Genomic DNA, 12985 nt, shown 5'->3' on the forward strand with positions numbered 1-12985 from the left:
CAGCGCCAGTGTGTGGAGACGGAGCTTGGGATGATGAAGTGCTGCTGTAAAGGCGAGTTGTTGCGGTGATCGGCAGCAGCTCCGACAGAGGCTGCGAGGGCCTAGATGGAGGAGGGCAGTCCCTAAGGCCGCGTAGAGAGACGTGGGTACAGAGATAAGTCAGGATGACGCAGTTGGTTCATACACAGCTAAAGCCTGGTTCTTCTGACCACCTTAGGTTTACCCAAGCAGATTTGCTTTCAAGTAGTACTGGGTGACCAGTGACCATGACCAAATAAACAAACTTATGGTTACCAAAGGGGAAAGGTGGGGGAGGGAAGGATAAATTAGGAGTTTGGGATTAACAGATACACCCTACTATATATAAAGTAGATAAACAGCAAGGACCTACTGCATAGCACAGGTAACTGTACACCAGAAACTAACACAACTTGTAAATCAACTATACTTCAGTAAAACAAACAAACAACAAAAGAAAACACAACATAGGACAGGGATAATTTGAATGAGATTTTCATCTTTGGGGACCCATATAGCGTTTAAACCATGACAAACAGAGCCCCACCTCTGGCTTTTAGATTGCACTTCTGGAAATTTTCTATGTCTCCCAGTGCTGAGACATGGTGGGGTAGGTGGAAGGAAGCTGGGGGAGGAGGTGGGCAGTGGTGCTATTCTGCAGTTGAGGCAAGTACCCAGAGCCTGAACTGGGAAGTAGGTGGACTCTGAACTTATTTCTCCCTTTCCGGGTGCTTTCTGGCCCTCTACGCTCATATCAAGTCAGTGGGGTTAAACACATGCCCCACGGAGTTCCAGGATGTGTGCCTATGAGGTCATATTGCTCCTTGACCAGCCTGGGGTTCCAAGAGGGCCCCTGGAAAGCAGATCACTCCCCCTTTCTAGGGCAATATTTCATTTATTGAATGGCTTGAGATCAGGGCACAAGAATGGTGCTGACACACTGATTTAGGGTGAGTTCCATTCACCATAAAGGATAAAAATATTTCACATGCACTGACTGAGCAAAAATTAAATATCTAACTACCATTTCTCTGTCCACTGTTCTAAAGCTTCGTCAATATATCGTTATATTTCCCAAGGGTCTGTAAATTCTGTAATGCACTTTAAAATCAAATTGTTGGTAAATTCCTAGGCCCTGCAAAAACTATTTACTTGGGGGAGACTCTGCTGGGCACCGTAATGAAATGCTGGTGCTGTGAGTGCCGCTGCGGGACTCTCAGAAGTTGGGACTAGGGACATTTTTGGGAGCCAGTAACTTCTCTTTAACACACTGTAACTGAGTAGAAGTTAAGCCTGGTGGTACTACAGTAAGTTAAGCACCTACTAGAATGTCTCAAAAGCTTTTTCCCCACAAAGACATGGTTTGTGACACTACGTTTATAATTGAAATTTGAACTGAATAAAATACATGCTTGGTATTACCCTGAAATATGTTTCAAGATTATTATGACTGCTTGTATTATGTATTTATTCTTTTTATTTTATTTATATACTTATTACAGGTGTCCAGAATAGTTGATTAGAAGTTTTATAGTACTTTGATTTTTTTTTTCTTCTGGGAAAATAGGCTTAAGTAGAATATTGAAGCAGGAAAAAAAAAATCCATGAAGTCAAGGGTGATCTAGTGACCAATAAGTAGTATCAAGACCCTTAAAGGTGGGTCACCAAGACTGCCCCTGGCCCTATGTGAGGATGTGCACCTGAAGAACTTTCCATGGATTCTGCACTTTAACCTTTTTCATGTGGGCCTAATGTGGAGACCACAATATGTTCTGTTAGACTAGACAAAGACATGGAGTTTTGAAGCATTAATGCAGATCCACCAGAATCGCAGACCTTTTCAGCCTAAAGAGCACACCGAGCCGATTTCTGCTAAGTAACATTCCAAGAATCAAATGAGGTCGATATTTAACCACATAACCATATATCCTCGATATGAGCCATGCAAATAAGTTTTGCTTGGTCCAGGCCACAGTTCCACATGGAGAGTGGTCTGAGGGAATTTTGACATAGCTGAAAAACATCCAGGCTTAAGTGTTTCTCATTCAAATCTAAGCAAACCAACTGCTCCAAGAAACATAGACCTTAACCGTCAAAAAATTATAGGCTACAATTTGCAGAATAATATTAATTCTATGTTGTATTACATGGCTCCCTGAAACTATATTTTAACACATACTAATATGCATCTAATACCTGTATTCATTTTATTTGCCTGGCTCCTATAAGCATTTAAGTTTGTAACAACTAGGTCAAAACAAGGTCAATGAGGCAAGAAGTCAAACTGATGTGAAATACAAGTAGCTGGGGGGTGAACATTTAGTACTCCCAGCGTGTACAGCTCCAGGTTGAAGGAATAAAGTGCAGTGGACAGGTAAATTTACAGGTAATTTAGTTGTACCAATAATGCATTCTATGAAGTGTTGAAAATAAGAAAAGTTAGAGGTTGAAATATGAATGATATTATACATTTATATATATTGCCCACTGTTAATTATCTTAACCCAAAAGATATTTTTTGTAATACATTAGGAAGTAACATTGTCATCTAGCAATATGATCAAACATTGATTTTCAAGGGACAGCTAAAGAAAGTTGTACTATAGCTAGAATCGTGAACTGGAAAGAGCAGGGCGTGAACTGGCCTGTGGGGAAAGGGTAACGTTTCCATAATGTTTAAGGTAAAGCAGTCAATTCAATTAAATACCACTCAGAGGCCTTTCTTTTGAGACCAGCTTCTTTATCTTTAACCTGACCTTCTCCCTGAGTGTTTGTGTTTAAATTGTTTACTGATATCATGTATGATAAAGGTCACAGCTAGTAAATATGCCCGACTTCACATTATACATCATGCAGGTCTAATGTTTCTGACCAAACCCCAAAGGAATAAGTGTTAGTCACAGAGCTCAGCATTAGGGAAATAATTGAATTTGTCTGGCTATGCAATATAAAATGATTTGAAGGACAAAAAGGACTAAGAGTCTGAAAGGCCAAGTCAAAAAGAGACGAGTATTTTGAGAGTATTTGTTTTCCTCCCCAGAGTATGCCATGACTACAGAATGATATGTGAAATACCTAGGCAAAGATCTTAAGCCAAGCAAAGGAAAATCTTTACAGTCTCATCTTATTTTTCTGGAGCTTTTAGGCAAATTCATTTCAACAGGGGTGGGAAAGAGAAAGGGATAATGGAGTGACTATCTTTAAATGAGTGGACTTAGTGTATCATTTCTTCATTTTATTTTGCAAGTAGTGTAACTACTGCTCGGTCCACAGCCCTGTCAAAAGGATAAAAGAAGGACCAGCCTATCAGGATAAAGTCAAGTATGGAAAAAATAGGGTTGTGGTTGCAAACATACCAGGTTAAAATCAGAGAACCATTTGATCTTTCAGTATATTACACGCTTAAGCCATTTCACCAGCTTCTAAAATTTTTTGAACATATACTATGCTCCAAGCACAATTCTAAGCACCTTAAATGTGCTCTCTTCCTCTGTTCAATAACCCAGTGAGGATGGTATAATTATATCCCTATCTCATAGAGGAGAAACTGAAATCCAGAGTCCAGATAGCTTGCCCAAGATCACACAGCTAGTGATAGGCACAGGATTTGAACTCAGGATTTGAATTCAGAGGCTCAGCCCAGGTGTCTTCCACACTGGGTTTCTGATCCCTATATGTCTGGCACTTATCATTTTCCCTGTGCTGCATCTGAGAACACTTGAGAAACAGCTCCCTTCTCAAAATCGTATAATTACTATTGCAAGAGCTAGACTCCATCTTTAGAAGTACTTCTCAAGTGAGGAGTGAAGTCAGCTTCTCCCTTTTTGCTTCCCAAAGGAGAAGGAGACGCACACCCACATTCACACACTTAGGTAAATATCTGAGAAGGAACTAGGACCCGGGCCCCAACCCGTGTTTCAGGACCCCCAGTGGTCCTGACACTATATCAACTGATATTTCTTGATGGTTTACTATTTTCCAGGCACTGTGTCAATGTAACTTGCTTCATCTCATCACATTTCCTCTCCAAACACCACGTATATCTTTAGACAAACTTTACGCACTTTAATGCTTCACTGGAAGTCTTCTCTTTGTCAAAGAATAGGAGCCACCTTTTTAGACCTACCTCTTTTAGAGCAGTCGTCAGAGTGGGTGCCTGGTAAATGTGGGTGGACTGAGTGAAAAAGTCATTGGTAGGAGACACACAAGGCAGCCTGACACACGTCTTTGCTCTTACCTTGCTCTGAAGAGCTTACAGTAATTTAGCTGAGATTTCGCTTGATCCTCCTCATTTCAATTCACTTTCTTGCCTTCTTCCCACTCCACCCTCATTTTCCCTGAAACAATAAAATTTATCCAGGGTGACTTCTCATGGTTTAAACCTTTCTCAAAATCCCCTTAATAATATAATCATCATGGGGCTCCTATTGTACCAATTAGTCTGTGATTATTGTCTTTACTGACATCATATTATATAGTTTCCCACATCCCCTAATAGAATAGAAACTCCCCCCAAAATTGTTGCGCTAGCATCATAGTATTTTATAAATACGTTAAACAATTGAAAAGCCTAGATAGACTCACAGCTCTTCTTTGACAGTAAAATATATATTTGCACTATTGACTTTTCCTTGACTTGTTTGTATCATGAGGAATAATAGTCTGAAAGCTATGGCTGGAATACATTTATTTTATTAACTAAAATGCACAGCAAATGCCCTTTGATCTTAAAATAACAGTAATAACAGCAATGTGAAGAAAGCATATTGTCATTGTCAGTGGAAAAATTACATTGATGTAGGTATTAAAAGGTAATGTACATTTTTTTCACAAGATTTTCTGTAAAGATCAACCTTTTTGAAAACAATCTTAAAAGCACCCTTTGGATTTTCTTTATTACTTTCTCTGTTACCTTTACAAGGTTCTTTCAGAAAGTACCAATTTTATTTTAAAGTTTTAATCAATATTTCACACAGTGAAATCCTTTTCTTTGACACAATGAGTTATCAAAGCATTTTTTTATTCCCAAGGCAGAAGATTTGAGCTGCGACTGACAGTAGATCTTGTGGATACTGTCCATGTCAAGATTAGATCAGACACTATGGAGATTCCTTTTCATGTTTGTAACTCTTAAATTAGCATAAGCAATACACAAATTCCTCCACTCTAAAGGTGAGTTTTCCTCAGTGGAATGACTATTGCTGATGGTATTTGATTTTCATTACTTCAAAAACAACATACAGCTATACAGTTGGAAATTGTACCTGGATATATACTTATCTCTTTCCTTTTCCTTGAAAGTAGTTGTCTCCAAAACCATAGTAAAAATTTCTCATTAATATACTGTCTACAGTTTAAATGGCATATACAATTAAATTTCTCAGGTAAAAAAACTAGTCCTCAGGGCTTCCCTGGTGGCGCAGTGGTTGAGAATCTGCCTGCTAATGCAGGGAACACGGGTTCAAGCCCTGGTCTGGGAAGATCCCACATGCCGCGGAGCGACTAGGCCCGTGAGCCACAACTACTGAGCCTGCGCGTCTGGAGCCTGTGCTCCGCAACAAGAGAGGCCACGACAGTGAGAGGCCCGCGCACCGCGATGAAGAGTGGCCCCTGCTCGCCACAACTAGAGAAAGCCCTCACACAGAAACGAAGACCCAACACAGCCATAAATAAACAAATAAATAAATAAAAATTAAAAGAAAAAACCTAGTCCTCGTTGAACACAAACTTCTTTCTTACATGAAAAATAAAGATGATTATCAGCTGTTTCTGCATGTAGAATTAGAAATTTTCATACCCAAAAATATCTCTCAGAGAGAGAGAGAGAATTGCTGTTTTCTAGTTTGTTTTTTTCCAATAGAAGGGTTTTCTCTATTAAGACACTGAGAAGAGTTATGGTATGGTATACTGGTTGAGTGCAGTCTGACATCAGACTTTTGTGAGTTTGAATTCTGTCTCTGTCACTTGCTAGCCATGTGACTGGATAAGTCACTTAAGTTCTCTGAGTCTCGTTTTCCTTACATATAACAGTGCCTGACTCATTGGCTGAGTAGAACAATTTAATGATACAAACCACATAAGTGCTTAACCCTATTCTTGACACATAATGGGTGTTTCATACATATTAGCATCATTATTATTTATGTAGTAAGTCTGATGTGTACAGGGACAGACATTTGCCTAAAAATGGCTCATATATTTAAGAAAGGAAGAAAAATTTATTTTTACCACATTTTCCCCCAATTTATGTCTGAGTATTGATAAAATTATTAATTTTGGTTTTTTTTGTTTGTTTGTTTGTTTTTAATGACATCCAAGAGGTAAAATAATGTCATTTTCTGAGAATAGAAAGCAATTGGGATGTTACTAATATGGCTTTCTGGGAGCAACATTTTAAACATAGATTTTCTTAAGAGTCAATATTCTTTTAATATTAGATAGCTTCAGATTCTTATTATTTCAATGTTTTGTGACCAGCCAACCAGAAGGACTCTTAAAGAAAAATGCCACAGCTGGTAGGTTCCAAGAAAAATGTCCAGTTGGGCTGTGCAGGAAATTTTCTTCTGATTCGCCTAATACAGCTTTAGGCTCTGTTAAGGGATGTAGTGCTGTCTTGGTTATGGATGACCATCTGGATGCTTCCCTGGCTTTAGAAGAATTTGGCCAATAGAAGATGAAGTCATTTTCTAAAGTTTGGCTGACGGCCCTGCATCATCTTTACTCTGACCATTCAGAAGGTGGGCATATATGAGCAAGAAAGGAAGTGTGATGCTGACACGAAAAATGGGGTTAATGAACCAGGAAGATGCATAATACAAACAAAACCATTTCAGCAAAGTAGAGTTTGCACCTTTTGTTTGATACACAGTGAGCATACACTCCAGAAATTAGCAAGCTTTTAAAATTTTAATTAATTTGATATGTTAAGTGGATTGTAGGTACCTACTTCCTTGTTGAAGGCTGGAGTGAAGTTAATCATCAACAGAACTTCTGGGAAAGGGAATTTTTCTGAATCCAGAAAATGGGAAATTTTCATGTATGATTTGAGTACTTTTAACTAGGGTCTAAATCATTCCTTTACATAATCCTATAATTAGGTTACTTTATGCCATCATTTTCTGCACAATGATTCAGAAAATATTCAGAGGAGCTACTGATATCCTAACTACATGAATGACAGAAATATATTTTTAAAGAGAAAAGCATATAAAATAATTATTTGGAGAATTAAATGCTTATGGAGAAGGACTGAAAGGGAAGATCCCTATCTTCCCCTTGGCTAGAATCATTCCCAGAATTTCTGGGAATTATTATATCCAAAGTCACGTTTTTACTTTCTGAATGAAGATATTTCTTAAAGGATGTGCAAGTAGATTAGAGAATGACCATCTTTGCCCAGCAAAGGGTCCTAAAACTATAGCTTCTTCCTGGCATGCATAACCACCCCAAGGTGAAAACAGCCACCTATCCAGGTAGGTTAATCCAGATTAGTTCCACTCAAAGAAAAATGTTCTTTTCGACCCTAAACAAATTATCTAAAGACAAGCTTCTCAGACAGTGGTAATCAGAAATTTGATTAAACAGAATAACCATTTTGCCCTTGTCCTTATCTGTCTTGAGAGTGTGTTTCTAATTTACTCAGCCTAAGGTGAGTGAGGTGATATCCCTTCATGGGGACCACATGCAAGTTTATGCCACAGGGGCAGTTACCCACAAATAAGACAGTATCTGATAATGAGAAATTTTCTGTGGAGGGTTTTTAGGGCGTTTTTAGTGTGGAACACATGTATTGAAGCATATGAGCGAGTGGAAGAAGAGGAGCCAAGATGATGGAGTAAAAGTCCCTAGACTCACCTCCCCTCACAAGCATACCAAAATCACAGCTAACTGCAGAACAGCCGTGGATGAAAAAGACTGAGATCCACCAGAAAAGATCTTCTACAACAAGGGACATAAAGAAGGAACCACAGCGAGATGGGCAGGAAGTGTGGACTCATGACACAACCAAATTCCATACCCCTCAGTGGGCGACCCACAAACTGGAGAATAATTATATTACAGACATTCTCCCACAGGAGTGAAAGTTCTGAGCCCCACATCAGGCCACCCCCCAAGACTGGCATCCAGCACCAAGAAGAGGAACCCCCAGAGCATTTGGCTTTGAAGGCCAGCAGGGCTCGATTTCAGGAACTCCACAAGATTGGAGGAAATAGAGACTTCACTCTTGAAGGACATACACAGAATCTTATGTGCGCTGGGACCAAGAGTAAAAGCAGTAATTTGATAGGAGCCTGGGCCAGACCTACTTGCTGGTCTTAGAGGGTCTCCTGGGGAGGCGGGGAGTGGCTGTTGCTCACCCTGGGGACATAGACACTGGTGTCCAACACATCAGAAAGAATTCATTTGCATGAACTCTTCCGGAGGCTGACATCTTGGCAACAACACCTGGTCCCACGCAACAGCTTTTAGACTCCAGAGCTGGGAGGCCTTGGACCAAACAACAAACTGGGCAGGGACAAGCTCCACCCATCCACAGACAGGCTGCCTAAAGACTTCTTGAGTCCACAGCTGCCTCTAGACATGCCCCTAGTAATGGCCCTGCCTACCAGAGGGCCAAGATGCAGCTCCACCCACCAGTGGGCAGGCACCAGCCCCTCCCACCAGGAAGACTATACAAGCCTCTAGACCAGCCTTGCCTACCAGGGGGCAGACACCAGAGAAAGAAAAGTACAGTCCTGCAGCCTGCAGACCAAGTCTGCAAACACAGGCCAGACACTACCGTGGGACCAGCTGGACCATGGTCCTTGGGTGATGAGAGGGGAAGGTACGGCTGGGACGCATAGGACGTCTCCTACAGAAGGCCATTTCTCCAAGGTTGAGAAATGTAACTAACCTGCCACATACATAAAAATACAAATAGCAATTTAGATAAAATGAGGTGACAGAGGAATATGTTTCAGATGAAGGAAAAAGATAAAACCCCAGATAAAGAACTAAGTGACATGGAGGTAGGCAATCTACAAGAAAGTGGGCAGAGTAATGATTGTAAAGATGATCAAAGATTCAAGAGGAGAATAGACGCACAGAGCAAGAAATTGCAAGAAGTTTTTTAAAAAGAGTTAGAAAATATAAAGAACAACAAAACAGAATTGAAGAATACAATAACTGAAGTGAAAAATACACTGGAAGTAATCAATAGTAGACTAAATGAGGCAGAAGAACAGATAACTGAGCTGGAAGACCAAATAGTGGAAATCACTGCCACCAAACGAAAAAAGAAAAAAGAATAAAAAGAAATGAGGACAGTTTAAGACATCTCTGGGACAACATCAAGTGCACTAATATTCACATTATAGGGGTCCCAGAAGGAGGAGAGAAAGAGAGAAATGGGCTGAGAAAATATTTGGAGATAATAGCTGAAAACTTCCCTAACCTGGAAAAGGAAACAATCATGCAAGTCCAGGAAGTGCAGAAAGTCCCATACAGGATGAACCCAGAGAGGAACACATCAAGACACATTGTAATCAAAGCGGCCAAAATTAAAGGTAAAGAGAGAATATTAAAAGCAACAAGGGAAAAGCAACAAATAACATACAAATGAACTCCCATAAGGCTATCAGCAGATTTTTCAGCAGAAACTTCAGGCCAGAAGGGAGTGGCAGGGTATACTTAAAGTGATGAAAGAGAAAAAACTACAATCAAGAATATTCTACCTAGCAAGGACCCTGTTCAGATTTGATGGAGAAATCAAAAGCTTCACAGACAAGTGAAAGGTAAAAGAATCCACCACCACCAAACCAGCTTTACAACAAATGCTAAAGGAAGTTCTCTAGGCAGAAAAGAAAAGGCCACAACCAGAAACAAGAAAATTATGAAGTGGAAAAACTCTCTGGTAAAGGCAAACACACAATAAAGGCAAGAAATTATCCACACTTAAAGCTAGCAGGAAGGGTAAAAGACAAAAGCAGTAAAATCATCTGTATCAGCGATAAGTACTTAAAGGATACACAAAACAATTAAATGTAAAATATAATATCAAAAAGAGTAACTGAGGGGAAGAGGGTACAAAGGCAGGGTATCTAAAATGCATGCAAAATTAAGAGATCAACAACTTAAGACAAGAACATATACATATATATAGACTGCTATACTTAAACCTCATGGTAACCGCAAACCAAAAGTCTATAATAGATAAAGACACAAAAAAGAAAAAGGAAACCAAAAATAACACTAAAGACAGTCATCAAATCATAAGAGAACAGAACAAAGAAAAAGGAAGATAAAAGACATACAAAAACAAATCCAAAACAATTAACAAAATGGCAATAGGAACACACATATTGATAATTAACTTAAATGTAAACATATTAAATGCTCTAACCAAAAGATATAGACTGGCTGAATGAATACAAAACAGGACCCATATATATCTGCCTACAAGAGACCCACTTCAGATCTGGGATACATACAGATGGAAAGTGAGGGGATGGAAAAAGGTATTCCACCCAAATAGAAATCAAAAGACATCTGGAGTAGTAATACTGGTATCAGAGAAAATAGACTTTAAAATAAACACTGTAACAAGAGACAAAGAAGGACACTGCATAATGATCAAAGGATCACTCTAAGAATAGGATATAACAATTGTAAATATATATGCACAAAACATAGGGGCACCTCAATATATAAGGCAAATGTTCACAGCTATAAATGGAGAAATTGACAGTAACACAATAATAGTGGAGGATTTTAACACCTCACTTACATCAATGGGCAGATCATCCAGACAGAAAATCAATAAAGGAAATGAGGTCCTTAAATGACACATTAGACAAGATGGACTCAACTGATACTTATAGGGCATTCCATCTGAAAGCAGCAGAATACACATTCTATTCAAGTGCACATGGAACATTCTCCAGGATAGATCACATGTTGGGCCACAAAGCAAGCCTTGGAAAATTTAAGAAAATTAAAATCTTATCAAGCATCTTTTCCAACCACAACACTATGAAGCTAGAAAACAACTACAAGAAAAGAACTGCAAAAAAACACAAACACGTGGAGGCTAAACAATATGCTACTAAACAACTGAAGGATCACTGAAGAAAATCAGAGAAAATCAAATAATACCTAGAGACAAATGAAAACAAAAACACAATAATCTAAAACGTATGGGACGGACGCAGCAAAAGAAATTCTAAGAGGGAAATTTATAGTGATACAAGCTTACCTCATGAAACAAGGAAAACCTCAAATAAAAAAACCTAACCTTACATGTAAAGCAACTGGAGAGAAAATAAATAAATAAATAAAAACCAAAGTTAGTAGAAGGAAAGAAATCATAAAGGTCAGAGCAGAAATAAATGCAATAGAGACTAAAAAACAATAGAAAAGATCAGTGAAACTAAAAACTGGTTCTTTGAAAAGATAAACAAAATTGATACACCTTTAGCCAGACTCATCAAGAAAAAAGGGGAGAGGGCCCAAACCAATAAAATCAGAAATGAAAAAGGAGTAGTTACAACTGACACCACAGAAATACAAAAGATCACAAGAGACTACTATGAGCAGTTGTACACCAATAAAATGGACAACCTAGAAGAAACGGACAAATTCTTAGAAAGGTACAATCTCCCAAGATTGAACCAGGAAGAAGTAGAAAATATGAACAGACCAACTACCAGTACTGAAAATGAATGAGTAATTTAAAAACTCCCTACAAACAAAAGTCCAGGACAAGATGGCTTCACAGGTGCATTGTAGCAAACATTTAGAGAAGACTTAATATCTATCCTTCTCAAACTATTCCAAAAAATTGCAGAGGAAAGAAAATTTCTGAACTCATTCTATGAGATCACCACTGCCCTGATACCAAAACCAGACAAATATACCACAAAAAAGAAAATTACAGGCCAATATCACTAATGAACATAGATTCAAAAATCCTCAAGAAAATACTAGCAAACCAAATGCAACAATACATTAGAAGGATCATACACCATATTCAGCTGAGATTTATCGCAGGGATGAAGGATTTTTCAATATCCACAAATCAGTCACTCTGATACACCACATTAACAAATTGAAGGATAAAAACCATATGATCATCTCAATAGACTCAGAAAAATCTTTTGAAAAAATTTAACAACCATTTATGATAAAAACTCTTCAGACAGTGGGCATAGAAGGAACATACGCCAACATAATAAAAGCCATATATGACAAACCCACAGCTAATATCATATTCAACAGTAAAAAGGTGGAAGCATTTCCTCTAAGATCAGGAACAAGGCAAGGATGCCCACTCTCGCCACTTTTATTCAACATAGTTTTGGAAGTCCTAGCCACAAAAATCCAAGAAGAAAAAAATAAATAAAAGAAATTCAAATTGAAAAAGAAGCAGTAAAACCGTCAGTCTGTGCAGATGACACGATGCTGTACAAAGAAAATCCTAAAGACCCTAGAGAAAAGTACTACAGCTCATCAATGAATTCAGTAAAGTTGCTGGATATAAAACTAATACACAGAAACCTGTTGCATTTCTATACACTAACAACAAAATATCAGAAAGAGACATTAATGAAACAATCTCAATTACTAATGCATCAAAAAGAATAAAATACCCAAGGAGGCAAAAAACCCATACACTGAAAACTTTAAGACTCTGATGAAAGAAATTAAAGATGACACAAACAGATGGAAAGACACACTGTGTTCTTGGATTAGAATAATCAATATAGTTAAAATGACCATACTACCCAAGGCAATCTAAAGATTCAATGCAATCTCTATCAAATTGCCAGTGGCATTTTTCACAGAACTAGAAAAAAATAATCTTAAAATTTGTATGGAAACACAAAAGACCCCGAATAGCAAAAACAATCTTGAGAAAGAAGAAGTAAACTGGAGGGATTATGCAATCTGACTTCTGACTATACTACAGAGCTATAGTAATCAAAACAGT

This window comes from Balaenoptera musculus, chromosome 3 (genome assembly GCF_009873245.2).
Source record: "Balaenoptera musculus isolate JJ_BM4_2016_0621 chromosome 3, mBalMus1.pri.v3, whole genome shotgun sequence".
Lineage (NCBI taxonomy): Eukaryota > Metazoa > Chordata > Mammalia > Artiodactyla > Balaenopteridae > Balaenoptera > Balaenoptera musculus.